Genomic DNA, 21,621 nt, shown 5'->3' with positions numbered 1-21,621 from the left:
TCTTTTGGTTGTGCGAGGAAATGAAGCATTTCTACCTACACCACCATCTTGGCTGGCCCCCCATGATCCAAAATCTCATTCTTTAAAAAGATCAATAAAATTGATAAGCCTCTTGCCCAACTAACTAAGAAAAAAAAAGAGAGACAACACAAATGACTAACATTCGAAATGAAAGAGAAGACATCACTACAGATGCTATGGACATTAAAGTGATAATAAGGAATACTATGAGCAACTCTATGTCCATGTTTTTATAACCCAAATGGACCAATTTCTTGAACAATACAATCTGCCAAAACTTACAAGAAGAAATAGACATCTGAATAGGCCTAACTCTATTAAAGAAATTGAATCAATAATTAATAATCTTCCAAAACAGAAAGCACCAGTCTCAGGTGGATTAACTGGTAAATTCTGCAAAACATTTAAGAAATAAAGTATACCAATGCTCTACAGTCTCTTTCAGAAGATAGAAGCAGGGAGCATACTTCTTAACTCAGTCTGCGAGGCCAGTATTACCTTAATATCAAAACTAGAAAAGGCATTACAATAAGAGCACAGACCAATATCTCTCATGAGCACAGACACAAATATCCTCAATAAAATATTAACAAATCAAATTCAACATTGTATACAAAGTATTATATACCAAAACCAGTGGGATTTACCCCAGGCATGCAAGGCTGGTTCAACATTCAAAAATAAATTAATTTAATCCATCACATCAACAGGCTGAAGAAGAAAAATCATGATCATATCAAAAAATTTAGAAAAAGCTTATAACAAAATCCAACACCCATTCATGATCTAATCTCTCAGTAAACTAGGAATAGAGGGAACTTCCTCAACTTGGTAGAGAATATCTACAAAAAACCCTATAGCTAATGGCATACTTAAAGGTGAAAACTAACCTTTCTCACTCAGATCAGAAATCAGGCAATGATGGTCCCTCTTAGCACTGCTTTTCAACATCACACTGGAAGTGCCAGCTAGAGTAGTAAGACCAGGACAGGAAATAATAGGTATACAGATTAAGAAGAAAGAAATGAAAGTCTTGTTTGCAGATGACATGAGTGTGTATAGAAAACCTGAAAGAATGAATCAACAACAAAAACTCCTGGAACTAATAAGTGATTATGGCAAGTTTGTAGGGCACAATGTTAATAAAAGTTCATTGCTTTCCTATATATCTTCAATGAACAAGTGGAATTTGAAATTAAAAGTACAGTACCATTTATATTAGCATGCCAAAATAGTAAATACTTAGGTAGGAAGCTAACAAAATATGTACAAATGTGTACAAGGAAAACTATAAATCTCTGATGAAAGAAATCAAACTAAATAAATGGAGATACATTTCATGTTCATAGATAAGAATACTCAATATTGTCAATAACTTGGTCTGTAGATTCAGTATATTCCCAATCAAAATCCTATCAAGTTATTATAAGGAGATGGATAAACTGATTCTAAAGTTTACACAAACAGGCAAAAGACTCAGAATACCAATACAATATGAAAATACAAAAATAAGTTAAAGGACTAATGCTATTTGACTTCAAAAGTAAAGATAAAACTACAAAAATCGAGATAGTGTGGTATTGTTGTAAGACCAGAGAGCTAGATGAATGGAATAGAACAGAAAGCCCAGAAATAGACCCACATGAGTTCAGTCAACTGATTTTGGCAAAGGAGCAAAGGCAATATGACAGAGAAAAAAAACAGTTTTTCCAGAAAATGGAACAGAACAACTGGACATCACATGAATCTAGACACAGATGATACACGCTCCACAGAAAAGTTAACTCAGAATGGATCACAGGTCTAAATGTAACATGAAAAACTCTAAAACTCTCAGAAGAACATAGAAAATCTGGATGACTTCGTGTTTGGTGAAGACTTTTTAGGTAAATGCCATAGGTACAATTCAGGAAAGAAATCATAAGCTAGATTGATTAAAATTAAAAATTTCTGCTTAACAAAAGACACTGTAAAGGGAATGAAAAGACAAGCCTCAGAATGGAAGAAAATATTTGTAATAGACACACGAGAGAAAGGACTATTACCCCAAATATACAAAGAAATCTTAAAACTCAACAAATAAAGCAAACAACCTGATTAAAAAATGAGGCAAAGGCCTCACTGAAGGAGACACACAGAGGGCAAATTAGGATCTGCTCCTCACCATCTACCGCCAGGGAACTGCAAGTTAAACTAACAAGGAGATGCGGCAGGCATCCGTTAAAACAGCCACGATTCGGAACACTGGCAGCACCAAATGCTGCGAGAATATGAAGTAATAGGAGCCCTTATTCATTGCTGGTGGAAATGCAAAATGATATAGCCACTTTGGAAGACAGCTTGGTGGTTTCTTACAAAGCTAAACATAGGCTTATTATATGATTTAGCAATCATGCTCCTAGGTATCTTGCCAAAGGAGTTGAGAATTTATGTTCCCACAAAAAACCTGCATACAGGTGTTTATTGGAGCTTTATTCATAATTGTCAAGACTTGGATTTCCTTAAGTAAGTGAATAGATACATAAACCGTGGTACAACCAGACAATGGAATATTAGTCAGCGCTAAAAAGTAATGAGCATCAAGCCATCAAAAAATGTGGAGAAAACTTTAGTACGTATTACTGAGTGAAAGAAGCCAGTCTGAAAAGACTACACTGCTTGATCCCAACTATAGGCACTGTGGAAAAGGCGGACCTATGGAGACAGTAAAAAATGTCAGTGGTTACCAGGGTTTAGGAGGAAGTAAAGGAGAACAGATGGAGCACAGAGGATTTTTAGGGCAGTGAAACTATTCTGTATGGTACTATAAAGGTAGATACATGTCATTATACTTTGAAAATGCTCTGTATGATATTACGGTTATGGATATGTATCATTAGATATTTGTCCAAACCCATAAAATGTGCACCACCAAGTGAACCCTGATGTAAACTGTGGACGCTGAGTGACAGCGATGTGTCAGTGTGGGACCATCAGCTTTAAAATGTACCACTGTTGTGGGGGATGGTGACCGTGGGGGGCTAGGAGTGTGTGGAGTCTGGGGGCATATGGGAAGTCTCCGTATCTTCTGCTTAATGTTGTTGTGTACCTGAAAGTCTTCTAAGGAATAAAATCTATTTTAAAAAAGAAGAACCAGGGCATTTTTGCATCAGATATTTAAAACCTTAGTAATATATATACCTTTTTTCCTAAAAAACTGTGTTTTTAAAATTTATCAGAAGAAAATAGAGACTTCTGGTATAGGATGTTAACCATAGACTTACCTGTATAACAAAGTAGACAGTCTAAATATCTAAAAGTAACTGGAAATTGGTTAAATTATGACACATGCACAGTGATCCCCTTAAAATTATGGTGTAAAAATATTTGTGACTTGTTAAATTCATTCAGCCAACAATGTTTATTGCCACAGAAGATATGTGTCTATTTAACAGGTATATTGCAAGAATGAGGTTGGCTATAATGTTACACAGTGGAGACGTTACTGGTGGAGATGATTAGTGTTAAAAATTTTTCACAACCTTTCTTAGAAGTGGTTCATCCTTCCTTATTTATTTATTCAACTATTCATTTAGTTCCTGAGTTCCTGGGGTTTTACAACATGTTTACAAACTTCTAAAAATTTTTTCAATTATAATTACATTTAATGTTATTTTGTATTAGTTTCAGGTGTACAGCATAGGTGGTTAGACAGTCATGTACTTTACAAAGCGTCCCCCTGGTATTTCCAGTACTTGCCTGGCACCACACAGTTATTACAATACTAATGGCTGTATTCCCTATGCCGTACTTTACATCCCTGCGACTATTTTGCAGCTATCAACTTGTACTTCTCAATCCCTTTATTCTTTTCACCTCACCCCCCAACTCCACTCCTTCCCTCTGATAACCATCCGTCTGTTCTCTGGTCCTCTGAGTCTGTTTCTGTTTTGTTTATATTGTCAGAAACTCTTTGACCCTCCCTCCAGGAAGGTGAATTCCAGTTTGCCTTCCCCATGGATGGAGACTGGTTCTAATGACTCATTTCTAATAAATAAAATGAGGTAGCAGTGATGCTGTGCACTTCCAAGGCTAAGTCATAAAAGGTGGTACAGTACAAAAGCCTTGGGGGACAGAAGTTGACATGTAAGAAGTCCCGCTCACTGGAACCTGCCGTGCTGGAGACACCGTGAGGTCAAAGCACACAGAAGTGAGATGTCCGAGGACGCCCCGTTGTCCAGCCCCCGCTCTTTGTCTTCCAGCCGAGACACCAGGCAGGGAAGCAGGGGAGCCTTCACATAAGGCCAGCCCCAGCCTTGGAGCCACCTGCTCTGGCTGACACTGAGCAGAACAAAGACAAGCTGTCCCCATCAAGCCCTGCTCAAATTGCAGACTTTTAGGAAAGTACATATTGCTGTTTTAAAAACCACTGAGTTTGGAGGTGATTGCTATTCAGACTTGGATAACTGGAACAAAGTTTTACCTGCCAGGCAGGTTACAATCCTATGTACAAACCTACAAAGGTACAATCTCTCTCTCTCTCTCAAAAAAAAAAAGGCCCCTAGAAGTATATAAAATAAAAACGTGTTGGTAGGATTATTTTTTAGTGGTGGAATTCTGCAGAATTTTTGGCTATTTCTTGGTGCTTTTCTGTGATATACAGATTATCCGATATTGATAATACATTTATTCTATCGTTAGAGAGTAAATGAATAAGTGGATAGCCGAATAAACAAATAGAAAAGGATGAATCACTTCTGCCAGGGCCGTGATAATCTCCTAACGATAATTACCCATTTATAGGGTGATACATTATAGGCCACCTCATTCCCGAGACATGCTACTTCAAATGCACATCTTCTGTGACAGTCGCAGTGTGCTGAGCTCACTGGTTCCATGGAGGCTGCGTTCTCGACATGGGCAACACGCCCTGGGAGGAGAGAGACACAGCTCCCCCCGGCTGTCTAGTAAATGTGCCCACTGGAACTGCCGTCAGTCCTATTTTCATCGATATTCGTGTTTGGAAAAAATAGCTGGACTGTCTCCGGGTTCTGGGTGCTGTCTATGATCGTGTTCTTTGTTTTTCACATAATGACCCGTGGAAAAGAGAAGTCCGCAGAGCTCAGATGGATGTCTGCAGAGCTTTCCCCAGCGTACCAGTGCCAGGAGAAGACTGCTGGGAAGATGATCACTGGTCTGCTTTATATGCATTTCAGATGCTCCTTGCAGAGGGGAAAGTATGAAAATAGCTGGAACTTGGCTGTTTGGGCAGCGATTGTGCACAGTGTTTGGTTGGTGATGACATTTGCTTTCTATTTCCACATCGAATAAGGCAGTCAAACATGTTGGGGAAGCTGCTCTTAGTAAAGAATAATTAACATTTTCGTCCCCAGGGGAAGATGTCATGGACAAAATAGGCCTGGATTTGGTCTCGAAACATCAGGCTATTCTTGTAGTAACCTGCGAAAGTGTGTTGCATCTTATTACTGTGTCAGGATGGGGGCCAAAAGTAGACAAACAAGAGTATAAAATTTATCTTTGCTTTCAGAACCCTGGAATATGTCCATTTTAATAATGTTTGAGGCAAGGGAGAGCTGTTTCCCAGCCCAGCTATAAATAGCTTGTTCTCTAGTTCAAATTCAAGCTGCAAAAGATCTTTGGACGTCCCCTGACCAGCTGTGCCCACCCTCTCCGTTGCAGCAGTGGGTTTTCCCCTTCCATTTCCTTCGGTTGTGAAAATGTTGGCTGTGGTGTGACATCAAGTGCTTTGGGAATGACAGCGTTCACTTTCACTCGTTTAGTGATCACTACGTGCCAAACACTGTTTCGCACATCCTAAATCCTTACTTAATTTTCCCACTAGCCCTGTGAGGTAGAAAACACCTGTATCACCATTTTAGAGAAGAGAAAACTGAAGCAATGAGAGAACACTGACTAAGATCACCCAGCACGTGGAAGAGAGAGTATTACAAGACAGAAATAATAAGGATGCTATCATATTTGCAGTACTTATTTTGTAGCAGGCCCTGTGATGGACACCTTATGTGTATTAAAGAAAATTATCCAAAACTTGGAAATAAGGCAAAATGATGACTGCATGTCTTTTCATTCTTGGAGCATTGTCTAACGGGATGGGACCCCTAGGCATTACCTAATTCGCTAGCAATGCGTCTTTGTTTGACTGTTTACTGTTGGTTCAGGCCCAGGTGGAATTAGATGCCAACTTGTAGCACACTGATACATTTCACATAATTCTGGGGTGGTAGAGATGCAAATCATTTCTGTAGAAAAGATAACCCCAAGTGTTAAGTTTTGTCACCTGACAGGATAGTCAACAGTTTTATAAATAATTTGGCAATTTTATTCCATCACTTCATTTCACTTACTATGTGAATTAGTCTTTCCCATACTCCTTAAAATTAGCTTTGTCATCCTGTTCTTTTCCTCATTAATGAGTTGGATAACTCTTTATCTTATGCTCACTACAGGTTGGGGGGACAGCTCCCACAGAATCCAGTGAAGTAGGCAATGATTTTTCTCCGTTATACAAAGAACCTGAGGACTGAAGAGGTCAAATCACCAGCCCAGGGTTTCCCATTAATAAGGAAGGGAGCTGAGACTTAGACTTGGGCTGCCTGATTCCACAGACCATGTTTTAATCGATGTGCTCAGCTACCCGTGTGCTGAGTCACTGAGGGCAGGACCTTGTTCTGTTCATTTATATAAAAGCCAAAATAAATTTTTGTACCAAAATAAATTTCAGAAATAGTCTCAGACCTTACTGGAATAAGGTGGCATATAAAATTTAAAAAATAATAATAATTTAAGGAAATTTTCAAACTCCAGATGTGATCTAAAGATATGGCTTTGAAGCTCCCATTTCTGCTAAAGGCTTCTAAAGTTCTAAAGGCCAGAGTTTTCTTTAAAATTGTTTGGAGTTGGGAAAGTTAGTCATATTCAAGGTAATGGTCTAATTAAGATAATGTTCTTACTTAGTTCTTATTAAGGATAAAAACTCTGTGGTCACTAAATCCTTGCTTGGAGTCTTTACTCTTGATTCCATCCTAGTAACAATCTTTCTATTAAAAAATTAAGATATTTTCTCTTTTTATTTTCCATATTTGGTTTTGCTTGGCCTGGCAGTTCTCTCCCAAGTGCTTTTGAACCTATAACTAGTTGCCTATTGAATTGCTGTTCTTAGATTCTGTAAACTAGAATAATCTGAAGTGCTGTTAAAAATTCAAATTCTTGGGTTTTGCCTCAGTTGTTTTGAATCACAGTGACTGAAGCCAGGAATCTGAATTTTTTTAAAAAAACCCTAGTGATTCTTATACACACTCCATAACTTGTTTGGTTAAAATTCTGAAGATCTAGGTTCTTCTAGTCCTTTATTTTTTGGAAGAATTACTGCTCAATTCTAGGTTCTAAATTTCTTGTTTATTTAAAGCAGGAATGATGGCATTTGCCATACAGACCGTGGACGGTTGTAGCCTGAATCCAAAGATGCTAATCAAAGTTCCATGAAATTTGGTAGAGCTGAGGTCCTGGTATCCCCCAGCAGGGAGTAACTGGGGGGTCGGGCTTTGGTCACTCTCGACCTTGAGAGCTTGTTTGGAGGTTCTAGCAGGGGAGCACAGCTACTCATATACCCTTGATCGAAGACCGGTCCTCTCCTCTAGTTGGAAAGGTCATCCTCTTTGACCACGGGAGTCACCTATGGGACTCAGGAGGGACACACACAGCCTCGGGAGGGACACACATTGGTCGGTGATGGAGGAAGGGGACACCCACCTGGCCAGCCAGATCAGCTGAATCAACCCTGGCGATCAATAGGGTGACAGATGTTGCAGCCAGATCACCCTCACATCTGGGCTGTGGTCACTCTGGAAAGCAGAACTGAATTGTGGGGTTTAGAAAAAGGAAACAGCAGGAAGTGACGCCAAGAACTGTTCTTATAACAATCCACTGGAGGAATTCAACAGAGTATTTTTACTGGTAGGAGAAAAATATGTGCAGACGACTCTGGATCAATAGAGATTATGAAATCTAAAGATACAAGTAGCTTAACAATGAAAGGATAGTGTGCGTTTTTTTACACCAAATATGCACCATTTTTTCCACACCAGTTCTCCAATTCTCTCAAACCACCTGGATGTCCAACAATTCAGTTCTATTCTGACACCATGTAACTGAGAGTTAGCATCAGATCCCGCAAGTTAAAGGGCTTAGTGCCACAAGACTGCTCTACTTCAAACACCAGCTGCAAGTGTGCTTCCCAGGCAACCCGCACGTCCGCCTAGGTAACAACAAATTTGGGGTTCCAACACCACCTCACTATCACCTCACGTTTGATAATTCCTGAGAACAACTCACAGAACTCAAGGCAGTATTCTACGTATTATTACCGTTTATTATATGGGATACAAACCCTCAGACGAAGAGGTACACAGACTCGGGTCTGGAAGGGTATCATCCAGGCTCCACCTCCGGCAGCCTGCGCCCCTTGGAGTCTGGGCGCACCACTCTCCTGGCGCTTGGATGTGTCCACCGACTGGGAAGCTCTCCAAACCCCTTAATTTAGAGACTTTTATGGAGATTTGATTGTGTAGGCACAATTGGTTAATTCGTTGGCCATAGGTGACTAAACTCAATAATCTCCAGCTCCTCTGCCCTCCCCAGAGGTGGGGATTAGGGACAGCAGTTCGAACCCTCTAATCATGTGGCTGGTTTTCAACAACCAGCCTCCAACATTCATTAGCATACGAAAAGACAGTAAATTACAAGGGTTTCAGGAGCTCTGCCAGAGAGACTAGAGAAAAAGACCAAATATCTATTTTTTATTACACTACCGGTAAAAAAAGATTTCATGCAAACAGCAGCCACAAGGGAGTCGGAGTGTCTATACTAATACAAGATAATATAGACTGTGAGACAAAAAGTATTGCTGAAGACAAAGAGGGACATACTGTGATTCCCTAACATCCTGTGAAGAGGAGCGGGTGCATGAGCAGAGAGGAGGATCAGCAGTGACGCTCCGTGCTTACCCCTGGAGGGCTGGTTCAGGAGCTGTGGCAGGCCTTAATATGAGCGGCCGCTAGGGTAAAGAAGTCCCAGGCAAACACTGCGAGGGAGTCCAGGCTGGCGGCAGAGGGTGTTCCTCTAATTCTGTTCCTCGCAAACCTCTCACTTTAACCTTTAACTTTCATCACGGCCTCCGTGTGACCCCTCCGCGGAAATCATTTCAAGATCAGGCTGAGTCCTAGAAAAAAATGAGCATTTTATATCTTATTAGGAGTAAGATTGAGAGAATATAAATTACTTGATAGGACGGCAATTCAATTTAATGGTTGAATGCAATGTGTGCCTCCAACAGGACTGAGCTAAGAAGGAGAAATGATGAGCAATGGTGAAAGAACGGTAGAAAAGTACTTGAGGAAATGAAAGATGTTTGAATATAGCTTATGAAGGGCAAATCCTTCCGTTCTTTTGCTGCCTTAACGACCTAGTGACAATAACACCAAAGGACTTATAAATCTTCCAACAAGACAGTTTTATAGTGCCCAGGTGGGTTTTGATGTATAATCTCATGGGTTTATCATAGCACTACCTAACTGTAGTTATTTGGCATTAACACACATGATAAGATTACCACTTTTATTTAAAAGTAGGTGCAGTTCTTGCTTGTTGAGATTATTCTACTTAAATTTATTTTATGAATTAGATTCATTCCTAAATCATTAAAAGGATTCAATAATAAACCATCTTTTGTTGATTCATTTATACCTTGAAGAAGCATTCTTAATGAAACTTTTGACTCTAAGTTATGAGTAAGGTAAATTTTGAAGTGTGCCAACTTTTGTGTTTTTCTGTAAGAATGGAGAAATCAGAACCCCTATTAAGGATATTGTACATTATAAAATCTGTTAATCCTCATGTCACCTTGGTCCTTCTTATCAGGGAATTATGTTATTTTTAAAGCACACTTTTATGCCTTTTATTGGGAGTTGGCATCAACTTATTTCCAGTGTGCAGACTGAGCAATAATTCCACGTAGAACCCATATTATCATTTTGATGGGCCAAAGACTTAATTAGGGTGCAAATCCCTGACGCTGTGAACTGTTAAGAAAAACACAATGACTTAGAGGCTACCTTGGTTAAATTAATTACCTAACTTAATTAACAGTTAATTTTAAAATAAGTTAAAATTGTTTCCATTTAAATTTTGTTCTGTCTCAGTTATCCCTGCAGTGAGAAGGGTTTGGTCTTAGAAACAGTTAAAGTATGTGTGCAACATACTGAGTAAAATTCACCTCATAAACCTCTTTGATATTTGCAAGGCGAAGTCACTTGGAGAAAGAATGTTAATGCTGGGAAGCACTCTAGGTCATGTGGCCCCACCTTTTACTTTCTGGATGAGGATGGTGGGGTGCTTTGGCTTCTCCCTTTACTTTGATGACCCCCCCCCCATTCAGCTGGTCCCAAATTCTGACAATTTTTCTTTCTAAATACTTTCCCAAGTTGTGTTTTCTTCTCTTTCCTACTTCCATTGCTCACTCATGGTGTTACCAGATTTAACCTAAAAAGCTGGTTATCCTGTCTTCTTTTCACTTCCTTTTTAATTTACTTTTCACACAACCTCCAAATTCAGTTATTTAAAAAGCAAATCTTAAAAAGATACTCAGTATCATTAGTCATTAAGAAAATGCAAATCAAAACCACAATAAGATAGCACCTCAAACCAACCAGGCTGGCTCTCTCTCACACACAACACACACACCAAAACCAACACCAACAAAAAAAGAAAATAAGCATTGGCAAAGATGTGGAGATCTTGGAACCCTCATACATTGTTGTAGGAAATATAGAATGGGGAAGCTGCTGTGGAAAACAGGTTGGTGTTTCCTTAAAACTTAAACAGAGAGTTACCATATGACCCACAATTCTACTCCTAAGCATATACTCATTAGAACTGAAAGCAGGCACTCAGAATTTGTACACAAATGTTCATAACGGCACCATTCACCTTAGCTAAGAGTGGAAAGAAGTTGTGAATGGATAGATACAATGTGGGATATTCATATAACATACTTTCGTTCAGCCATAAAAAAAGAATGAAGTACTGATAGATGCCACAGCCTTGCAAACATCATGGTAGGTGCAGGGACCCACCACAAAAGGTCATGTATTATGTGACTCCATTTATGGGAAATATCTAGCATGGGTCTATATCGAGAGAGACAGAAAGTAGGTCAGTGGTTGCCAGGAGCTGTGGTGGAGAGTTGTAGCTGCTTACAGATACAGGGCTTTCTTTTGAGGTGATTAAAATGGTTTGGAACTTGATATAGATAGCAGTTGTATAGCGCTGTGAATACACTAAATGCCACTTTAACATAAATTAACTTTGCCTAACATAAGTTAACTTTATAACAGTTAATTTATGGTATGTGAATTTCACCTCAATTAAAAAATGCTTTAAAAAACCTAATCAACAGAGCAAACAAGCAAGTAAAATATAACCAGAGACACTGAAATTAAGAACAAACTGACAGTAACCAGATGGGAGGTGGGAAGGGATAATGGGGGAAAAGGGGGAAGGGTTTTTAGGAACAACTATAAAGGACACATGGACAAAACCAAATGGGGGTAGGATCAAGGGTGGGAAGTGGGGATGGCTGGGATGGGGCGGGGAGTGGTGGCAGGAAAATGGAGACAACTGTACTTGAACAATAACAAAAAAAAAGATGGAAAAAAAATTTGGGCAAAAAATAACATAGATGGAAGGAACAAAAATATTTTCTGATTTCCATTAAAAAAAAAAAATTTAAAGTATGCCCTGGCTGGTGTGGCTCAGTGGATTGAGTGCTGACCTGCAAACCAAGAAATAAAAAAGTAGATGAGAAAGGCAGGAAAGGAATTAACAGTGATGCAATGTGGAAAGGACTCGACATGCCTGTGCTGGCTTTGAAGACTGAAGAAGGGGTCGTGAGCCAAAGGATGTGGCCAGCGTGTAGAAGCTGGAAAAGGCAGGGAAATGGATTTTCCTTTAGATCTCCAGAAAGGAACTAGCCTGCCAACACCTTGATTTTAGCCTAGTGAGACCTGGGTCAGACATCTGACCTACAGAACTAGACAGTTATACACCTGTGTTGTTTAAGCTGCTAAAAAAAAATCTTAGCATGTAACCCTTCCTCCCAAAGCTATTCCAAGAAGCTTCATTGTGATTAGGAGACAGTGCCAGTTCTTCACCGTGGAAGGTGACCTGCACTGGGTTTGGGTCCTGCCAGCCTTCGCGGGAGCCTCAAGCCATCACTCCTGTTGCTAGTGCTGCTTGTGCCGTGCTGCCGTACCAGTGCCTGGGCCTGGGTGTCGTGCACCCTGAAAGGCTAGCTCAGACTGCTCCCCTCCAGGCCACGTTAGGTTCCTCTCCTTGGTGCTCCCAAGCACCTTGGGTTTGTGCTATCCTTGTGTTGGGAACTGCCCTGCCTAGTTTCAGAAACTGTAACCCCCCGTGACTAAGGGTGAGTGAGAGACCTTGGGACCCTAAGCCACTAAGGAGACAAAGCTTATCTCCCTGGCAGGGGTGCCACCTTTGCCCCCTTTACTTTACCTGGCCTGGCCCCCAGTAGATGACCAGTTAGCCAATGATGGGTAAGATTCCTCAAAGGAGGGACAGTCTAAGACAGACAAAGTCATGAGGGGGCCCTCAGGGAAGGACTTGGGGGGCTATGGAGAAAGGGGGTGATGGACCCTCACCCCTCAGCTTTGACATGGCCTGAGTCCTGATTCTGTCTGCAAGAAGTCTCCTAATCTTTTGGCTGCCTTACTTCCCCTGCCTGCCTTAAACCTGAAACAATACCAGAGGTAGGTGTGGCCCTGTGCTGGAAAGGGCGGATTCCCTGGGGCAATCAGGCCTAAGAAAGAATGCATAAAATACTGTGAAACCTGCTTTACTAATACCCTCAATTTAAATGATACGGGTCCAAGCATGAAATGAGTTTGTTTCCCCAAAGTTTTATGGCCCTTTAGCTATCTGACCCTGACTCTAAATAAGCCCTCATAGTTCTTTGAGTGTTATCTGTTGTTTGAGCATTACTGCCTGACAATGATTGATGAGCTTTATGTATACGCCCTGTATTCCTATGCAAATAAGCTCAATAAAAGCCCATTGAGGAAAGGTTCCTGGCCCTTCTCCTTTGGGAGATCGGCCATCTTTCCTTCCCAAGCAGATCATGTCTTGGTAGACTTATTCTCATCCATGGTGGATGGGGGGGGGGACCCTGTGGGCGGAGCGCCCCCCATCCTCGTAATTGCACCCTTTGTCTTCTGTACTGATTACGTACAACTGATGTCAAGGCATATTTTAAGCCCCAAGACTTATACTATGTACTTCCCCAAATTCCTGCAACCTTATAAAAGTTTGTTGAATTCATAAATGGACAAAAGTTAGTTTGGATTGGTGAAGTGGTTTATAGGAAGTTACAACTGGGAGTGAGTCTTCTTCCCAGGTTGTGCTGTTACAAGCTTCCTAGTAATAGCAAGGAGAGCTTGCCTGAAATTGTATTATATCAAATATTTCCACTAAGGACCTGTTGTTTGTGGACCAGGATAATTGAGGAAAATATCACTTCTTCTCTGTGTATTTTCTCTTTCCCAGGTCACAGTGTAACCAAGCTCTTGATGCTTTTATGGATTGGAGGAAGTTTTTATTATTGGGCCGGAAGCAGAAGTTTTCAGTAAGATATTTCTCTTCCTGGCTTTTGTTTTTCTAAAGCCTCAGCTTTGACAAATTCATGTGAAGCTCTTTTAAGGACAGTCGGGGGAGGAGAGATTAATTTCCTTAGATCAAATAAAAAGGTCAGGGCAGAGAAGTGGGGTGTGAGAGGTGGTTTGGACATTAGGCGCTGGACCCTGGTCACAGTGCAGAAGCAAAGAGATGCCTGTCCAAGGAAGCACTTGCCCTGTGGCCTCACCAGGGAGGACATGAGGGGCACCGGGAGAAACTGACCATTGCGGGGGGTCTTTCCCCCTGTTTTTGTGCACTACCTTGTCTTTTGGGTTCTGGTTCGATGGCATGCTGAGAAGGGGCTTTAGGGGATGGATGCCACATCAATTAGCAGGAGAGAGGCTTGTATTTAGGACTTGTATTTAGTTTAATCTAAGGTAAACCATTTCAACATAGGTGTTCTTGCATCTTTGAATTTGTGGACTGAGATTTGTAGTCACTTCAATATGTTAAATGGAATAAAAGTATCAAGTTACAAGGAAGATGATCTAAAAGGTTGGCTTGCCCTCTGATATCTCTTCTGGTAACCTGTTTCAGGGTCTGAAATGATCACATCTTAGCCCTTCGAAAATTATTGTTGTCATAAAGTCACAGAAGGAAGTAGCTGTGCTGGAAGGACTATTAAACAGGAAGCCAAAGACCTGGGCCGTTTCCCAAGAGCTAGGGACAAGAGTATGAAGGAGGTGGTTTACCTTGGATGTTAACCTTTGCGGTGGTTCTGCTTAGGACCATTTCCTCTCCCCACCTCCAGAAAAGCTCAGGGTTGTCAGGTTTGTCTTGCCCTTATCAAGATCTTGGAGGAACCAGGACTAGTCTCAGGAGATCTGCTCTGCCCTTAGATACCTGGGTTAGGAGACAGGTGGAATGAATAGGACCTCACATCATTAGCAGACATTGACACCATATCATCTAGTCACCTAAGAAAGCATGGCACTAGGGGAACAGTAGTCAGAAGGGAGAGGTTTTGGGAGGAAGAAGAAGGAAGTTGCTGGAAAGGTTAGGACTGTGGGTACTGCTGAGGCAGGGCTTGAGGACGGTGTGGGGAAATGTGTGGCTATACACAAGGCTGTTCAGAACCAACATAGAACCCCAGGCCTCTTGAGTCAAGGAGAAGCAGTGCCTTAGCTCAGGTTGCCATAACACAATACCACAGACAAGGGTGCTTAAACAGCAGATGTTTCTGTTCTCACAGTTCTGGAGGCCGGAAGTACAAGATCTGTGTGCCAGCAGGGTCAGGTTCTGGTGAGAGCTCTCCTCCCAGCTTGCACATGGCCACCATCAGGATGCGTGATCACGTGGCCTTTTCCTGGTGCATGCGTGTGGGGAGAGAGGGAGGGAGCAAGTGAGAGCAAGAGTGCGTGTGGGACGGGGAGGGCAGGCAGGTCTTCCTCTTCTTGTAAGGCCACTGGTCCTATTGGATTAGGACCCCATCTGTATGACTTCATTTAACCTTAACTACCTCCCAAAAGCCCTCTGTCCAAATTCAGCTACATTGAGGGATAGGGCTTCCATATATAAATTTGGGAGGGGGTTACACAATTCAGTCTATTGCAGGTAGAGGGGAGTGGGGGAGAATGAATCCTATCCCCTGACTTCATCTAGGCAACACCTGCTTCTTCCTTAAAGAGGACAATGCCTGTCTTCTTTAAGAATAATAGCAACAAATCCACTTGATTTGCCTACAGAATTATGGGAATGTGAGGACAACACAGTGCTTCTGTTTCGTATGAAAGACAAGTATTTTGGAATAACCAATGGTGAATTAGAAGAGAGAATTTGAGCACTCCAAATGCAGTTCTAAGGCAAAAAATATGGTATTAATCACCAACAAACTGAAAATTCAAGGGTGTTACTATACAGATTATATATAATAAAGCTGAGCAGCTCTTAAGGTATGGTCTGCTTACTGCCCTAGTCGTGGTAAACTTGACTGCTTGTCAAATCGGATGGTTTTGTTAGTCTCCCTTTTACAGTTCTGTATCCATGTCATCAGGAATAATTTGCATGTAGGTCACAGATTCATATCTGTTGCTGAAGTCAAATTCCTGGCGAAGAGCACTGTGGGCAAGGGCTAGCTCTTGCATGGTTCCATTGTGAGGGTGTCACTATCAGAGGCTGAAAATCAGGCATCACCTGAGATCTGACAAGCTGAGGGGCTGGAAGTGCGAGTTCCAATTTGGAGTCAGTTTGTCACTTTCAGCTTCATGAAAATACAACTTTTGGACTCTTAGCTGATAATTGACAAAATACTCCTCACTTTGCTAGAAGGTAGTTTTTCGTTCATTTGGGGATGATCCCACTCAAAATTGATTAAAGGGAAAGTTTTATTACGATTGCCTCAAGCAACTTTTGTAGCGTATGCTGGGTGAAGGTTGATGTGACTCAAAAAAAATTAAATGCTCCTACTGCAAATTTTGTGAAAACAGAAGTGAAAATTTTCATGAATCTCTTTGTCACTGGGCCGTGGGCTCATTCTGTCCCCGAATAAATATTTCAAGGATAAAGTGAGGTAGTACTCCTGGGAGTCTAATTGCTCCGCTTTGAAGTAACAGTCACATAATCTCTCTCTTCCTCTCCGTCAGGTAGGCTTTAGTTAAGTGGATGGAGAGAGAGCTTATTTCTGCTTGGGCAGAGATCCATGGACCAGATGGCAGGTAATACCTGGATTCAGGTGTTTATTCCACTCATTCATTTTTCCTTTCTAACTAAATCACAATAGCCATAAGTGTATAGTAAATATTAACTTCATAAACTTGACCACACGAAAACATAAAATGTATGTCCTTGCCAAAAAAAAAAGTGAAATTAAAAGACAAATGACAAACTAGACGCAGTAACTGCAACTTACAAAACAAAGAGCTAATTCCCCAAGTGGTTGTCATTGTTCACAGTAGTTATGTTCTATAAAGTCCCTTAGAACACTGAATTAGCAGATACTGAACCATTGCTCCTCGGGGAAACACAGTGTAATTTCCTACGATCCTTTGGTCACAAACCATTTTTGTCAACCAATCAATACATAGCCTCATTTTATGTGTGTTAAAAACACCTTATTTAATATATATTATTGGTTCATTAACACTGAACTCACAGCTACCAGCACCATAAATCATGCCTTAAGAAAGCTCAAACACACACATTTTCTCCATAAGGCACATCACGACCTTCTTGCTCTTAGCACTAGACAGCACTTCAGCAGTGTGCTTGTGGAGCCATTTTAAACAGCCAAATCACCAATAAAAAACACACATGTGAAAAATGTGGCACTAAGTAGACCATGAAAAGAACTCTAGTTTACAGTTTGAAAACTGAAACACGGAGGCAGAGCACGGCCTTGTTCGACTCCGCCGGGAACCTGCATGTTGAGTGACTCACCCTTTTCGCCTCGCTGTGTGTGTGTGAACGGCCGTGAAAGCACGGTGAGTGTTTGCCGATTACAAATATATTTTAGTAAGTGGGTGAATTTGCAGACATGAGGATCTGCTGTATATAAAAAAAGGTTACAAAAATCTATGAGAAAAAGACCAACTGCCCGGCAGGAAAGTGGGCAAAGGCAGGGAGTGGATTGATCTTACAGTTGGAAACACAAATGACTCCTAAATATATGAAGAGATGCTCAATCTCTCTCATAGTAAGAGAAATGCAGATGAAATTAAAATTGCATTGAGATGCCATTTTAAAACCTATCAGATTGGTGAAGATAGAAAATTTTGTTAAAATATCATATTGGAGAGGTCATGGGGAAATAGCCATACTTCTACTTTGTCTGTGGGAGTGTAGATTACAGGATATTAAGTTCTAAATCATATGTCTTTTCACCTAGCAATTCCATTTTGAGGAGTTCATTCTATAGATATATTTGTGTCTATGCAAAAGGCCACACATAAAGCATTATTTTCCCTGCAGCCTTATTTATAAAGGCAAAAGTCTTGATAACGATCTAAATGTCCACAATAACTTTCTGGTTAAAGGAATGATGATACAGATACATCAAGAGTATGAACTGTTATTCAGTTTCATGAAGGAATGAGAAAGCTCACTGAGATATATTGAAAGTATGCAGTATCTTACTACTGTGTGTGTGCAGTCTGAATGTCATTAAAAGTTGAACATTCTAACTTCCAGTTTATTTAAAATACATATTATGTGATTACATCTGTGTAGTTGAGGGTACTGGAGCACTCTTTTCCCCATTCCCCCACCTCTAAACTTACAGTTTTAACTTTTACAAATATAAATTTCTGGGCAGGAGAGCAGACTGAGAAGGTGGGAGACTGATGAGAACAAATTATTTTGCCTTAGCCTACTTATTTATATATTATATACATTTATCTACATTGTATCTGTGTTCCATTCTTTCTTTCTGCTAAAGACTACTCTCCTGGGTCTTTAAATATAAAAAATTTAGGTCATTCATCCTCCACCTTTTAGACCAGTCTCAGAGTATTTCCCGATACCACTTCCTTTTTTGGTTCTCCATTCAAAATCTCCTAGACCCCTATCGTATTTCAATGCCTAACATCAAATTTCCATGCTTCTTAATTTATAGAGAAAATTGAGGCCAGACATTATAAAAAGGTCTCTACTTGATGGCCCTCCCTGAAAGATCTGCACAACATCAGCTCATCCTTATTCCTCCCTATTATATATACATGAGGGATGAGGTTCCTTCTATTCAAGTTCAACTTTCTGGACCCTGCCTCTTCTTGGTCTGTTAGAGGAGGATATTTTTTTCTTTGTACTCATTAACTCCCTCTGCAGATAAAGGTGGTCACATTTCTCTCCTTTGAAAACTGTTTTTTCTCCCCTTACCCATTTTTCTCTCTGGTTACTGTCATATCTTACTCTGTCTTCTTCTGTTATCCAAGATGCCCTGAACCCAAGTTTCTACACCCTGCCTCCATCCCCCATCTTTCTCTGCCACGTGGGGTCCCAGCTGCTGTCCACAGTCCCACTCTTTGTAAACTGCTCTGGCAAGGTTACAGATGTGTTCTCAAATGTCGCAGCCAATGTCACAGTTTCAGTTATTATCTTAAGAACTCTGTTCTTAGATTCATGCTCCTAACCAGTCAACTCTTTCTTCTGAAAATGCCGACTCCTGCTACTTGAGTGACATCTCTCTACTGTCTTATGCCCACTTTTTACCTGCCCCTGTCAGCCCCCTTCTCCCTCCTGTGCACAAACACTCGTGCTCCAGGGAGCCCATCAGCTGCCCACAGCTCTTCTCACTTTTTTTTTCTCTTATTTTAAAAGTCACTGTTGAGGTATAAATTTTGTACAATAAGTAGTATCCTCTTAAAGTGTACAATTCAAAGAATCTTGATAAATCTGTACACTCATGAATCCATCACAGTTCAGATGCGGAATAGTTCCATCATACCCAAAATTTCCATTTCTGTGTTCGTCTCCATCTGATCCCTGACTGAAGCAGCCAACGGAATCCACATTTTTCACTATAGATTAGTTTATAATTTCTAGGATTTTATTTAAATACAATAATATACCATGTACTGTTGTTTCTGGCTACTTTTATTCAGCATAATGTTTTAGAACTACTTCATTGTATGGATATATCATATTTTGTTTATCCATTCAGCTTTGATGGGCATTTATGTTTTTTAAACCCTATTGTGATGTTTTTTCACCAAATCTTGTTCCACATGCTAATTGTCTCACATTCTTAAACTTAAATTTCTTTCGACTTTGCCATTTACTGTGCTACTTGGATGTATAGTTTCTCCATATACTGTCAGGAAACAAAAATACGATTAAAAGTATATTAAGGACATGTATACTTTAGGGGAACTACTTAGGAATTATAAAAAATTTGAGTTCCTGATGGTTTCTTTTCCAAAGGAAATTGCTTCTAATTAAGAATATGTAATCTTTTCCTCCAGAGGTCAATTTTATGTCTTGGTCATTTTGTCACCTTGATGGCAGAAATGATGAAAATTTGTGTAGAAATGCATGTGACATAGACCGGAAGTTCTCTGACAGAGCACTTCCTTGATTCAGGAAAAAAACCCCAAAAAACAAAAAACCAGGCAAACAGTACATAACATTTACAGGTATTTCAGTTATAAAAGTTGATAAATGAAATGTAGGGTTTTCTCTTACCCGTTTGAAATGTAAGCTATTTGATACTTTTAACGTGACAAACATCTCTTCTCACTCTGTTACTGTTTCCTCAACAACCTCAGTACTTCCCTCGTTTCATTAACTGCCTGCTTGTGAAGATTCCTGAACCCCCACCCCCACCCCCATGTATGTATTTGACATCTCCACGTCATGCAGTGCAGAAACATGTCTGGCTGAATGCAACCCATCTACTATTCCCCTTCCCATTCTCTTTTCTCTCTTCCTGCCTTTAAATTTATCCATTTGCTTCCCCTACCCACCCACCCCAAGCCACGTGGGGTCAAGCATTAAGTGTTTCCAAAATGTTTTGATTTTGCATCAGTCATGGTCCCAGCAGGAAACTGATGGTGTGCTCAAATGATGTGACTAAGGGGTGTAAAAACCATTGTGTGAAGGGACTATTTACAAAGTGTGGCCATGGTTTAGGAAGGCCAACCTAGGCCTGCTGCGCTGGGCCTAGGGCAGCAGAGAGTGCCACCCACTCTGGTCCTGAGAGGGTGCAGGGCAGGGGCGTGAGTAGTGAGCAGTAGTGAGAGAATGGCTGTGTAGAGAAGACTGCTGATGGGAGCTGTGGTCTCGTGGGGAGAAAAGCAGGAAAGTAAAATCTCAGACCTCACTTTCCTCCTACTCATCTATCTTCCACTGGTGACTCCCTCTGGCTCAACCCAGCTGGAGGCAAGCAGACAGACAGACAGCTGATTAATGGAGTTAGTTCATGCAGCTCATCAGTGAGCAAAGGGGAGAAGAAAGGAGAGCCGATCTGGAGCACCTAATGGAAAATAACCAGCACAGGCTCCTTCTGCTGGGACTCAGCATACAGCTGTCACTGTTTATATTACAGTTTTGCTGACCCTCGTGCAATTCATACATGTCCTCCTTCTCATTCTCTAACATTCTTTCTATGCTATTCCCTTTGGCTCTGGCTTTCTCCCACTTTTCTTCTAAACTGGCTTTCTACCTCCAGCTGAACCCATACTTCCCAAGAGTTCTAGCAGCATGTAAGACTCTACAGCAGTTCCAGTGCTGGGGATTGTACTCTGAAACACCAACTCAAAAGAACCTGTGCACCCCAATGTTCACAGCAGCACAATTTACAATAGCCAAGTGCTGGAAGCAGCCTAAGTGCCCATCAGTAAATGAGTGGACCAAAAAACTATGGTACATTTACACAATGGAATTCTACACAGCAGAGAGAAAGAAGGAGCTCCTACCCTTTGTGACAGCATGGATGGATCTGGAGAGCAATATGCTAAGTGAAGTAAGCTAGGCGGTGAAAGACAAATACCATATGATCTCACCTATAAGTGGAACCTAATCAACAAAACAAACAAACAAGCAAAACATAACCAGACATTGAAATAAAGAACAAACTCAACAGTAACCGGAGAGGGTGAGGGGGATAACAGGGGAAAGAAAGTGAAGGGTCATCAAGAACATGTATAAAAGACACATGGACAAAGCCAAGGGGGGGGGGGTAGGATTGAGAGTGGGAGGTGGGGATGTGTGGGGAAGGGGGAGTGGTGTTGGGAAAATGAGTTAACTGTACTTGAACAACAATAAAAAAAAATTAAAAAGGTATTTTATCTTTTGTAAAAATAAAAAAAAGAAATATCTTTTCCATGTTTCTCACCTCCATATGGGATTCCAAATACACATTATGCTAGTCCTAAAAAAAAAAAAAAAAGACTCGGCATCTGG

Source organism: Desmodus rotundus, chromosome 11 (assembly GCF_022682495.2).
Source record: "Desmodus rotundus isolate HL8 chromosome 11, HLdesRot8A.1, whole genome shotgun sequence".
Classification (NCBI taxonomy): Eukaryota; Metazoa; Chordata; class Mammalia; order Chiroptera; family Phyllostomidae; genus Desmodus; species Desmodus rotundus.
Note: the sequence above shows the minus strand (reverse complement) of the source record.